Source organism: Sminthopsis crassicaudata, chromosome 2 (genome assembly GCF_048593235.1).
Source record: "Sminthopsis crassicaudata isolate SCR6 chromosome 2, ASM4859323v1, whole genome shotgun sequence".
Taxonomy (NCBI): Eukaryota; Metazoa; Chordata; class Mammalia; order Dasyuromorphia; family Dasyuridae; genus Sminthopsis; species Sminthopsis crassicaudata.
Genome location: NC_133618.1, coordinates 620,485,895 through 620,498,468, shown reverse-complemented (window position 1 = coordinate 620,498,468; position 12,574 = coordinate 620,485,895). Strand labels below are relative to the sequence as shown.

General features: G+C 40.6%; 1 protein-coding gene across 1 annotated transcript in view; it reads right to left on the bottom strand.

Moving 5' to 3' along the window:
* HCN4 (hyperpolarization activated cyclic nucleotide gated potassium channel 4) overlaps positions 1 to 12,574 on the bottom strand; it is a 119,691-nt gene that overhangs the window by 47,594 nt on the left and 59,523 nt on the right. The window lies entirely within an intron of this gene.

The following is a 12,574-nucleotide window of genomic DNA, read 5'->3' as shown; positions in this document are numbered from 1 at the left end:
GCCAAACAAAAGAATTTATACTTGATCTTGGATTTAATAGGAAGCCTCTAAAGCTCTTCAAGTCAGGAGGTGATATGGGCAGACATATGCTTTAGAAAAATTACATTGGGAGTTGAGTCAAGGCTGCTCAGAAGAATGGAGAGACCGAGGCATACAGACCAGTTATTGGAACAGTTGACATGAAAGGTATTGGGGGTCAGAACTAAGGCAACTAAGATTGGCTGAATGAGAAAGAAGGGAACCATATGTAAGAGTTGTGAAGGAGCTTGGGGAGTACACTGATTTGTAAGGTTAATAAGGGTAAAAAATCAAGTATGAAAATGTCCCAAGCCTGGATCATTGGTAGAATTGGGGTGTCCTAGATAATCATAGGGAAGCTTCTAAGAGAGAGAGAGTTTTAAGAAAGATAATGAATTGTGCTTTAAATTCATTAAATTTGAGATAACCATTAGCCATCTAGTTAGAGACATCCAAGAGACAGTTGATTATGAGAGATTGGAACTCAGGGGTAGAACTCTAGATCTGGGAATCATCTTCTATGAAGATGCTCATTGGAACTGATGAGACAACTAAAAAGGTAGGGCAGATTTATAGAGAAAGATCCCAGAAACAGCTTTGGGGGGGAACACTCACAGTTAGGACAGGACATGGCTGAAGAACCAGAAAAGTAAGTTGAGGAATGGTCTGATAGTGGGTGAAACAGAAGAGAAGAAAATCATAAAAACTTAGAGAAGACAGAGTTTCCAGGAGGGAAAAGGGATCAAGGATGTAAATATTGTAAAGAGATTAAGAAAGATCAGGTCATTAGATTTGCCAGTGAAAGGGAAAGACATGAAAGCTCTGAGGACAGCTTTCTGAAGAAATTTAGCCATTAAGGGGAAGGAGATAGGATACAATGGGGAGAGAGTAGGATTTAATGAAGGGAGATACAGGCATGTTTGTGGGAAGTAGAAAAGACAAATTTAAAGATAGATTAAAAATAAGAACAAGGATGGGAATGATGTTAGGGCAATTTGCTAGAGAAGTCAGGAAAACTGGAATCAAAGTTACGCGTAGCGATATTGGCTTTGGTTAGGATAAAGGCCATTTCTTTATCAAGACTGAAGCACAATGAGAGGAAATGATTGAAGGATATGGGATGAGAAGGAGAAAAAAGGGACTCTCAATATTTTTCAGTGTATGTCCTCAGCTGGGAGGGTATGAGCAAAGGATGCCATGAAAGGCTTAAAAAGAGATAAGAAGAGTTGGAATAACAAATCAGTGAGGGAAGAATAGAAGGTTTCTCTTGCAACAGTAAAGGTCCAGTTCAGGCAGCTAACACAGCTTTGTAGTTCGCCTGGTAAGCAGAGTCCCATGATTTCCTCCCGGCCCATTCAGCAACACACGGATAGGAGTGAGGGAGGCAGATGGTAGGATAATCTAGGGTTGAGGTTTCGATTACATTATAATCAAATTATGTGAAATACAAGATAATTTTAATTACATGAAATTAAAGAGCTTTTGCATAAATGAAATTAATACCACCAAGATAAGAAGAAAACAGTCCACTGAGAAGAAAACCTTTGCATCTGACCAGGGCCTGATAATTCAAAATATATAATCAATTTACAGAAATATAGCAAAATCCATTTAATAGATAAGTGATTAGAGGACATGGACGGTTCTCAAAAGAAGAAAGGTACAATATTAACAGCTACATGGAGTGCTCCAAACCACTAATTCAAAAAATGTTAATCAAAACAGCCCTGAGTTTTCATCTCTCAGCCAGAAAATTGATCAAAAAATCGGAATAGTCAATATCACTGGAGCTGTAGAAAGCCGATCACCCAGTGCATTGTTGATAGAGCTGTGGATTTTTCCAACTGTTCTGGAAATGATTTTGGAATCATGCAGAGAGGGACTAAAATGAACATACTCTTTGGCCCAGAGAATCTACTGCTAAACATATATCTATATCTATATATTATATATAGATATAGATATAGATATAGATATAGATATAGATATAGATATAGATATAGATCCCCAAAATGAAAAAAGAAGGTATTACTTTTATGGTGGAAAAAGCCTGGAAAACCAGCATAATCCTACAGATTAGAGAATGGCTAAACAAGTTACATATAGTATGTTGATATATTTTAAATGATATAGTAAGATGATATTAATATTAATATGATATAATAATATATAATATAATAATATAATGATATAGTATATTAATATAATATTACTGTACTTTAATAAATGATACAGAGGAAAACAAAAAGACTTATGTAATGCAGAGTAAACAAAGCCAAAATTTACAACTTATTAACAATCGTATAAATAAAAAGAATAACCACTTGAAAATGAGCAAAAAGCAATTTAATGGCCCCAAGAAATCTGAAGAAACAGGCTTTACAGACACAAAAGGTCACAGGTATGGAATACTGCATGTATTTTCACTTTTGGGATATATTAACTAATTTTGTTGATTGCTTTTCCTCTTTTTTTCACTTTTTCTTTTTTATCCTTTAATATTATGGAAATGGCACTCTGGGGAAGGGGTAGCAGAAGGATACTGGGAGAAAACATGTCAATGTAAGAGCAAAATATAACTTGAAAATTTATTTTAAAAAAGAAATAATGAATATGATGACTATAGAGTAGTATGGAAAGACATATGAATGGATGAGAAAGGAAACAAGGAAACCCAGGAAAACCTTACATACAATAACTACAACAATATAACTGAAAAGAACAGCAGCTGCAACAATTTAAATGTTTTACAATTACAATGACCTAGCTGGAACTCCCAAAAGAAAGATTAGAAAAAAACTTCTCCCAACTCTTTTCAAAAGTAATCATGGGTATGGGATACTGTATATAACAGTCGACTTTTTAATATGATGGTTGTTTTTGATGGTTTCTTTTTTTCTTTCTCTTTTGCATCACAAGGGATCTCTGGGAGGAACAGGAGGCACTATAGAAAATAAAGTTTTGTAAAAACAAAGATATCAGTAAAATCTTATGCTAAAAACAGATAAAGGGGACTTAAGGGAAAGATATATATGTAATATGTATGTTTTATATATATATATATATATATATATATATATATATATGTAAAGGGAAAAGATAAAGAATATCTTTCAAGAACAGATTGAGTTTAAAATGCCTAAGAAACCCCTAGGAAGAAATATCCATCCAGCAGGCAGCTGGCAATGAGAATGAAGCTGAGGAAAGTGAAGAGGGATAGAGTATTGATTTGGGAATCATCTGCTGAGGGATGATATTTAAACCCATTGGAGCTGATGAGATCATTGAAAGAGTTTATACAGGGAAAAAAGAAGGGCTGGGACATGGCTATTGGATATTTCCACACTTAAAGGCTGAGACATTGATAATAATACATCATAGTTAACTGAGGACTATTCAGACAGGTATAAAAGAAAGCAGTGTTATAGAAATCAAGTGCCTTTTACTATCCAAGAGGAAGGTGTGATCAATAGTGCCAAAAGCTGCAGAGAAATCAAGGAGGATCAAGGCTGAGAAAAGTCCACGGGATTTAGCAGCTAAGTGGCTGGTAACCTTGGAGAGAGTGGTTTTAGTGAAGTGGCCATATACCAGATTGCAAAGGATTGAGAAGTGAGTGGGAGGTCAGAAGATAGAGTCGATAAGTATAGATGACTCTCCTAGGAGTTTTGAGGAGTTCATGAAAAGAAGTAAAAGGTGAAAGCTTGAGGGGATAGCAGGAGCAAATGAATTTTTTGAAAGAATGGAGGATCCTTGGCCAAGTTTGTAGGTGTCAAAGAGGTAGCCAGTGAATAAGAAACTGAAGATGATAAAGAGCAATGGAGGAGACAAGAATCCAAATGTGGTCAAAGTGACACCACTTTTTAAAAATAATAATAATAATTATATATATATATGTATATATATATAATATTTAAGTATTGTGCTAGGTAGGGCAGTTAAGTGGTACAGGGGGTAGCGCACTGGACTTAGAATCAGGAAGGTTCATCTTCATGAGTTGAAATCCAGTCTCCATTGCTTACTAGCTGTGTATATCTGAGTTCATTTAATCCTGCTTGCCTCAGTTTCTTCATCTGTAAAATGAGCTAGAGAAGGAAATGACAAACTGCTCCAGTACCTTTACCAAGAAAATCCCAAATGGGATTAAAAAGACTCACACATGACTGAAAAATGACTGAACAATCATGGCAACATTGTGCTAGATGCCAGAGATACAAATAAAAACAAATATACAGTCTCTGTCCTTAAGAAGCTCATCTTTTATTGGAGTAGACAATATAGAAAAAAGTAAATGATCTAAGTGATGACAGTTATTGATTATGATGATATTGTCACTGATAAAGGTAAGAGTGATGATGGTGAGCCTGAGTGTGATGGGAAGGCAGATTTCTGCTCATCAGAGACAATTCTGGGTATCAAGGTGGTTTTTCCAGGAAAGACAAAGTCAGGGATGATGTGAGCTTAAGAAGAATATATCTCTGGTGAGGCTGACCAGAAGATGCTCATAGCAATTTCCCAACAGGATGCCAGGAACCGTTGCTGAGCACATAGCTCCTTGTTGCCAGGAGAAGATGCAAACCCTCGGGCAACCCCCACTGTGGATCCAGGCACTGGGACGCTTGGGTATCAGCTGTACTTGGCAAATATTTGCCCTGCTCTTTATACTTTATTAAAACCTCCTTTTTATGGCGGTGGTTAGATAGGAGACATCGCTCTGATTGACTAGAAACAAAGCAAAACTACTTCTAGAGGAGGACCCAGGCCCCCTTACTACCCTAACTGTCCTCCTCTTGGTCACATGGACCTCTATCCATGTCCAGCCCTTCTTGTATTTCAGTGTCTAACCACAGAAACTAGAGTAATTTTCAAAAAGGCATATTCAGGCTGGATGTCCAGAAAACTTCTAAAGAGATAGACCCATCCCAAAGAGTTTAGAAATGACTTCCTCCATGATGTTCCATTTCATTGGAAGTCTTTAAGCAAAGGCTGCGTCTGGGAAGTGTGGTGTGGAGGGAACTCGTGCCCAATCCCTTCAAGTTCAGCTTTCCTTTTGAAGATCATTATCTAGTTATACCCCATTTCCTTCCCCTCTGCAAACTTCAGACAGATGGCTGGAGTTCCTGATGCCTGAACTGGTCCTAAGCCAACTCTCTAGAGAAAGCAATTCTTTCCCCCAAGACCTACTTTCATTTAGTTGGCAAATATTACTTTTTATAGAACGAGTTTCACAAAATCCCAGTGAGATAAGCTCCCTTACAGATAGCTCCCTTTTACAGATAAGGAAACCAAAGTACAAGAAATTAAGAGCCTTGCCCATGCTTGATCCCAAAAGACCAAATCTAGAGCTTTCTACTACAAATCTACTGCTAAGACACAAAGAAGGGGCTTGCTGTTACAAATGAAGTTTTATATTAAACCAAGCACTTTCAAGACATGAGTGGGGTTAAGTGGCAAACTCATATCATAGGGAAAGTTTGGAGACTCTATGTCCTATCCATGTCCTACTCTCTGAGCCTCCTCTCAGTGCCCTCTAATCATGCATCGAAGACTGAATTGTGGGAAAGATGACAACATGAACTGATAGAAGAAGTCCCTCATTGAGAGCTCCCCACCCCCCAAAATCACAAGTTTGATATTTTTAAAGCCCTAGTGTATAATTAATAGTAGACATGTAATATACCTTTGTTGAACTTGATCATACAATGTGTCACCGAATCCTGAGCCCAATGGGCCTGAAATTTCAGTTCCTAATCCCCACAGACTTATTTGGAATCATGGATCTTGGTTTGCTGCTATTGGGATCAAGGCTGGGGATGAGGGCAAAGCGACTGTTTCAGTTTTGTTATCCCCAGGACCTGGTAAATAGTAGCCATACAATAAAGCTTTGTTGATTGATAGATTGGATCTTCTGGTCAGGGGTCAACTGACTTTTTCTTACAGAGAGAACCAGCCCTGAGACCAACAGACAAGCATTCATTTCTAAGGGAGGGAATTATCATTAATTCAAATTGTTCTTCCCATCCTGCATAAGATCTCTTCACTTACTCAGCTGAGATGGGCCACTACTGATGATAAAAATCACAAGACATTAGAGAGGCAATGGGAAGTGACCTGGAGATCAGCTAACCCCATCCTCTCAATTAATCCAGGAGTAGACTGAAGTCATAAGGGGAAGGATTGGCCCAGAGCCTTGGTGTCAGTGGTAGAGTCTGGACTAGCCCCAGATCTCCCGATTCCCTGTTTAAGGACCTCTTCCATTACACCACAAGGAAGAAGGGGAGAATGGCTAGGATGACTGAGGCTGGTGGGGAAGGGTGGCAGGAACTTCCAAAGGGGGACAATTGGCAGTTTCCATTAATAGCCTCTAACAAGCTCACACCCTTGGAGGGAGGAAAGGGAGCTTTGCTGGGGATAGGCAGTGAAGGAAAGAAGCTGACCTAGATCACTCCAGAACAAAGGGAGAGAAGCAAGTGCTATCCCAGACTCCATCCTCCTCCCACGCCCACCTCAGGCGACCACAGAGCATCCTGAGTCCAGAGAGCTCGCCAATACAGAGGGAGGGCAAGAAGAGGGAGGAGAGGGGAGACGAGGGAGATGGGAGTACCCAGCATGTGAGGAAGAGAGGGGAAGGGAGGGAGACAAGCCCAGAAATATTCCATGATTCTCTCTGCACCTCAAGAGAACCTGAGTTCTGAATTCCCAAAAAGCCCAATAGAAGAAAACCAAAAGCCAGAGGCCTGAGGCTGGAGGGCCCCATGGAATGCCCAGTGCCAGGAGGGGAGCTTGAAACACAGCAGAAAGGGCAAGGATGACAATGATAAGACCCCAAAATTCACGTCAAAATTAATTTCTTTGGACCCCCTGCCTCCAAATGGCAACAGTAAGACCCCAAATTTCACCATTAGAAATTAATTTATTTGTTCTTGAAGAAATTTTAGCCTCCAAGAGTCAAATAACTCCAGGACAAGTCTTTCCTGTTATTCTTGGCCATTAACACCAGAAAAGGCAGAGTTGACCTTGCTAGTACTATCGCAATGGCTGCTGGTGGGTCTGCTGGCCACTCAGCCCACCCTCCAATCACTCACCAAAGTCACACTTGAAGCACAGGCTCCTCCAGGCTATCTGCCTCCTTCGGAAGTCAGAGGAGCTCCTGATCAACTCCAGCATCAAGTGCAAATCCTGTTCCACATTCAGAACCCTTCAGAGCCTACGATCCCCTATCTTTCCAGTCTTCCTACACCCTCCTACACACATAGTACACTCAGGAGAAGATACACACACACACACACACACACACACTCATTACACTGAGGAGCACACATAAACATACACACTATACAATATGGATACATATATATTATATACATACAGATACACATAATACACATAGACACACCCGACAGATACACGGATCACACAAAAACAGACACAATGTATATATAGACACACATACTATATATATATATACTACACATAGACACATTATATACACAGGGACACACACATTACAGACACACACACGATGCATGTACTCCAGAACACACAGACGCAGATACACACAACACAGACACCCCTATATTACACATGTACAGATACACATACTACACACAGAGACACACTACACACACATAACACAGAGAGACACACTACTTATTCACATACCACACACACTAAACACACATTATATATACAGACATGCATACTACAGTAGACACACTATATACACATGGGCACATATTACATACACACACACCACTTATATGTACCCTCATCCAGTAACACAGGCTTCCTTGCTTTTCTGCTTTCTCCCTCTTCAGTCGGGGCCCTTTCTCAGACTGTTCCCTCTTGCCCCGGACACTATCCCTTCTCGTCTTCATCTCCTGGCTTCCCCAGCTTCCTCCGAGTTCCGGCCCAAACCCGTCTTGTTCCGAAGCCTTTCCCCGCTCCTCTGAGTTCTGGCATTTTCTCTCATGTAATGATTTCCCATTTGAGCCCACCTGAATACTGAATGCAGCTTCTTGTTCAGATCTGTTTGCTTCTTGTCTCCCATGTGAGGCCGAGAGCTCTGTGAGAATGAAGATGGTCTTTTGTCTCTCTTTGTACCCCCAATGCCTAGTACACAGGAGGTGCTTAATCAGTATTTATTGACTGACTATATAATTTCTGCAAAAGAGCAAGGCCTTATGGGAATTGCAGACAATCCTCTAGGGCTATAAATTGCAGAAAAGTTGTGAAATTATATCTGGGGAGAGAGCTCTTGGCTTAATATTCCTACTCCTCATACTCCTTACTCTAGCCCTATTCTCCCCAGACTCACTGGGAGACCCGGACAACTTATCACCAACTAACCCCCTAAACACGCTCCGCCACATCAAATCACACTAACATAACTAAGAACTACAAGACTTTATCTTGACTTTCTCTTCTGGATTTCCCTCCACCCATAAAACCATAGGTCTTGACTCTCCCTATAGCCCCCCAAACAGGCTGCCACTTCTGTAGGGCTTGGAGTGCTTTTATATACATTATCACAGAACTTTGAGAAACAGAATAGTGTAGTGCAGAAAAATCTGCCTTCAACATCAGAAGAACTGTGTTCAAATCCTACCCCTGACACATGCTGGCCGTGTGACCCTGTCGATACAACAGACAACTTTCAAAGACTAAGTTTGCACAAAGGTTCTGATATTCAATGAGGGAGAGTTTCCTCTCTCACAAATAAGTGAAATCAGAGCTAAAGAAAGTCATAGGATGCTAGAAGAAGCCTGAGAGATTTGTATAGAGGAGACAGCCATGGAGGGAAAAGGACTCAATTAAGTCAATAGCCAAGGCAGGCTGCAGAGGAGGGTGCCTGGGAATCCAGGAGTTCCAGGAGCCCCAGACAAAGAGGGCTGAGCCTCCCCCTTGCAGGGCTGAAGTTAGGGCAGATGAGAAGTCCGGGGGTAACAGGGAGCAAGGCAGGGGAAGCCCTCTCTCCATCCCGGAGGGCCGGGAAGCAGCTCCATGAGATACTGGCGCTAATCACAGAAGCATCAGCAGTGATTGGCCATCGCCCAGCAGAGCGCGAGGTGACAAAGAACTCTGTGAAGAGCAATCCAGGCTCGGGCAATGTAATTTCCGCCGAGGATAGAGTGGCTGGCCGCTGAGAAGATAAGGGAGAAGCAATAGATGTAATCAGCCTGGACTGCAGCGAGCCGGCAATTCCTGGCCACGTGAGAGCCTCCAAAGCAGGCAGCAACTCCAAGGAAAGCTTAGCCCCAGAGTGGAAGCAGGGGACACAACCGGCCCGTCTGGAGGGGCTCCGAGAGCTACAAGGAGGGGATCTCCCTCAGTATCACAGACTCACCAAATGTCCAAACTGGAAGGAACAAGCAGCAATGTGGTATGGTGGTTACCGACTGGCCTTTCAGTCGGCTTAAACCTACCCTCTGTCAGTCACTGACCATATGACCAAAGGCAGGTTGCCTAATGGCTTGTGCCTCAGTTTCCTCATCTGTAAAACGGGGATGGCAACAATTGAATAATCCTTGCATTTGCAGGATTGTATGAGGAACAAGTGAAATGTTTATAAACCTTTTTGCTATATGAACATCGAGTATTATTGTCATTATTTGGACCATCCCTAAGAGTTAAGACACAAGAGTCCTGGAATTCTTGTTGGGATGATTTCTGGGGAAATAATTGTAGCCCAGCTGCTTAGGAAGGCAAAACATCTGGGCAGCAGGCTTAAAGAGAGAGGTAGGAATGAAACGGACCAGCCTCTAATTCCAAAGAATGGCAGACAAAGCCTTTGGCTTAGACTATGTTCAAATCCTGGTTCGTGTCTCTTTTTACCTGGTCTAACAACTTTGTCTCCTGTTCCTCCAGTGTGAAATGAAGGGGATTCAATTAGTGGGTCTCTAACATTTATTCCATATCTAACATATCTTAATTGCTGATTTCTTTCTGGTTGGGTTCTGACAGTGGGGGCTGAGAAGGAGATGCTGTTATCTTAAATAGGAAAGGAAGGAAGAAAATGGGGATGTTTAGAAAGAACTTCATCCCCTTGGGAAATTGCAACAGGAACCACATTCATCTTTAGAGTAAATGAGTGTGGAAATGGTCTTGCCAATTTTGTGCAGTCCCAGTAGACTTGAGTAGCTTCTCTAGCACCCAACGGCTTATCAAGGATATAGAACCAAGCACTTCACCAACCAGACTGCCTGGCTGTGGGAGCTCCCCACTCAGTCATTATGTCTCCTATCTCTGTCCTCAGCCCAATAATAATACATGGTCTGGGATTTCTGCCCAGGAAAGAATGGGAGCCTAGTCCTAGTCCTTTCATGGAAATGGTATGGAGAAGAGAGGACTGTTTTTGGAGTCAATCCTCTTCTGCTTCCGTATCAACCAACCAACCAAACAAGAGCATTTATGAAATGCTTACTATATGCCAGACATTGTACTAAATGATGAGGATATGAACTAAAAACAAAATTAGACACTGTCCTGCATGAAACTTCCTTCTCAATTAAAGACACAACATATAAATCAGAACATTCAAGATAAATACAGGGTAGAGGGCAGGGAATATCAGAGAGATGGTGATAGTAGCTGGGAGAACCAGGAAAGATTTCCTGGAGAAAGAAGCTGAGTCTTGAAGGAAGCCAGGATTCTAAGAATTGGAGTTTGGGAAGAAGCAGATCTCAAATATGGAGGATAGCAATTGGAAAGGCATGGTGATCAGAAATGGAGTGAGAAAACAGCCAGTATTAAGTCAATGTGATGGATCATAGAATGTGTGTCAGGGAATAGATCTGGAAATCATTTATCACTTGAAGAGAAATGATCTTTAACTAATGAGAACTAATGAGATGACCAAGTGAGAGGACAGACAGAAAAGAGAAGAAGGCCCCGAAGAGAGTCTTCAGGGAACTTAAGGGCCATGGAATCCAGCAAAGGAGATTTGAGAGAGAACAGTTATACAGAAAAGCAGAAAACAAAGATGAGTAGAGTTCATAAAAAAGCAGAGAGGAGAAAATATCCAGGAGAAAAAAAGTGGTCAACATAGTTGGATGCTGCAAAGAGATCTAGAGAATAGCTCTAAGAGTTGTCAATCTGTACAATGGGCTTTCTTTAGATCCACTTGACTTTTCTTCTATGAAGAATTAAACTTACTTTTGACTTACTAAGGATCTCATTTAAGAGACATGACAGTGTTCCAGGGCTTGATAAAATCAGCTAACAATGGCAGTCGATCAATCAACACACAAGGGTTTCTGGAAGACCTCATTATTAAGAGGGAATCCCTCTCCTATTTGGATTCTGGACAAACCATCCTCTGTGACTGGAGCAAACATAATAGGAAGATGTCCGCTGTTTTATGTCTTGCTTGACATTTGTAATCAGAAGGTGGCCAAATAACATTATCTATGCTTTTACATTTTACAAGGAATCTTGTATGATTTTGACATGCATGAGAACTATCTTATTGGACAAGAGTCTCAAAAGTGCATGTTTTTCCTACCAAATCAAATACTTTTTAATAGCCAACAAACAGTGAATACAACTTAATCCCGCACCTTCAATACCTTTCAATCTTTTATATCCTATCATTTGTGAAAAGCTACAAAGAAGCTTTCATCTACCTTCATTAAAGATACTTTCAATGCATGTGCAGGTTTTTTTCTCAAAAATTGATTGAAAAGGGGAAATTTGGGACAAAAGTTATTGTCACCTATTTAGGGGAATAATGAGGTCCAAGATAAGGCTACCTTATAAACCTTTAGTATCCCCCCTCCTGCCTCTCCTTCTTGTAAAAGCAAAATCAGGAATCTAAAACCAGTGTTATAGTTATTGATAAAGAAAAAGAGTTATACAAATCCATAGAGATCTTTTCCATTTTCTGTTTCTTGGCCCTTCTTCCAATTTAAAGGCCCTTAGGAAGATTTTAATTAGATCTCTCAGCAAGTTTTCTGCAAATTTGAATGCTAATATAATTTATTAAGGGCTTCTTTGTTCAGTCATTGCAGTCACGTTTGACTCTTTCTGATCTCTTTTAGGGTTTTCTTGGCAAAGACATTGGAATGGTTTGCCATTTTCTTCTTTAGATCATTTTGCATGAGGCAAGCTATGTTAAGTGACTTGCTCAGAGTCATATAACTAATACATTATTTGAGGCCAAATTTGAACTCTAATATTTCTAAACCCAGGCCTGGCACTCTCTCTACTGTACTACCTACTTGTCTATCATTAAGTGTTTACTATGGGCCAGGAATAGTGCTCAGTACTGGAAATATCAACACAAGCAAACAAAATAGTCCCTTCCATTAAAGAAGTCTATATTTTAAGGGGAAAAGACAACACATAAAAGGGAATTCAGAAGGTTGAGCGACAATAGGTATCTAGCAGTATAGTTGGAAATTTCCTAGGAAAAAGGCTTAGTTCTATGCAAAATAATGTAAAAACTCACCTCTCAGAGCCTAAGGTCCCAGAGCTGGGTCAAATTTCCTATGAAAGATAGATGAGGAAGATGAAGATGGGTTCTGTGGACAAGTTTGAGAGCTAGTTGGGAAATGCTTTT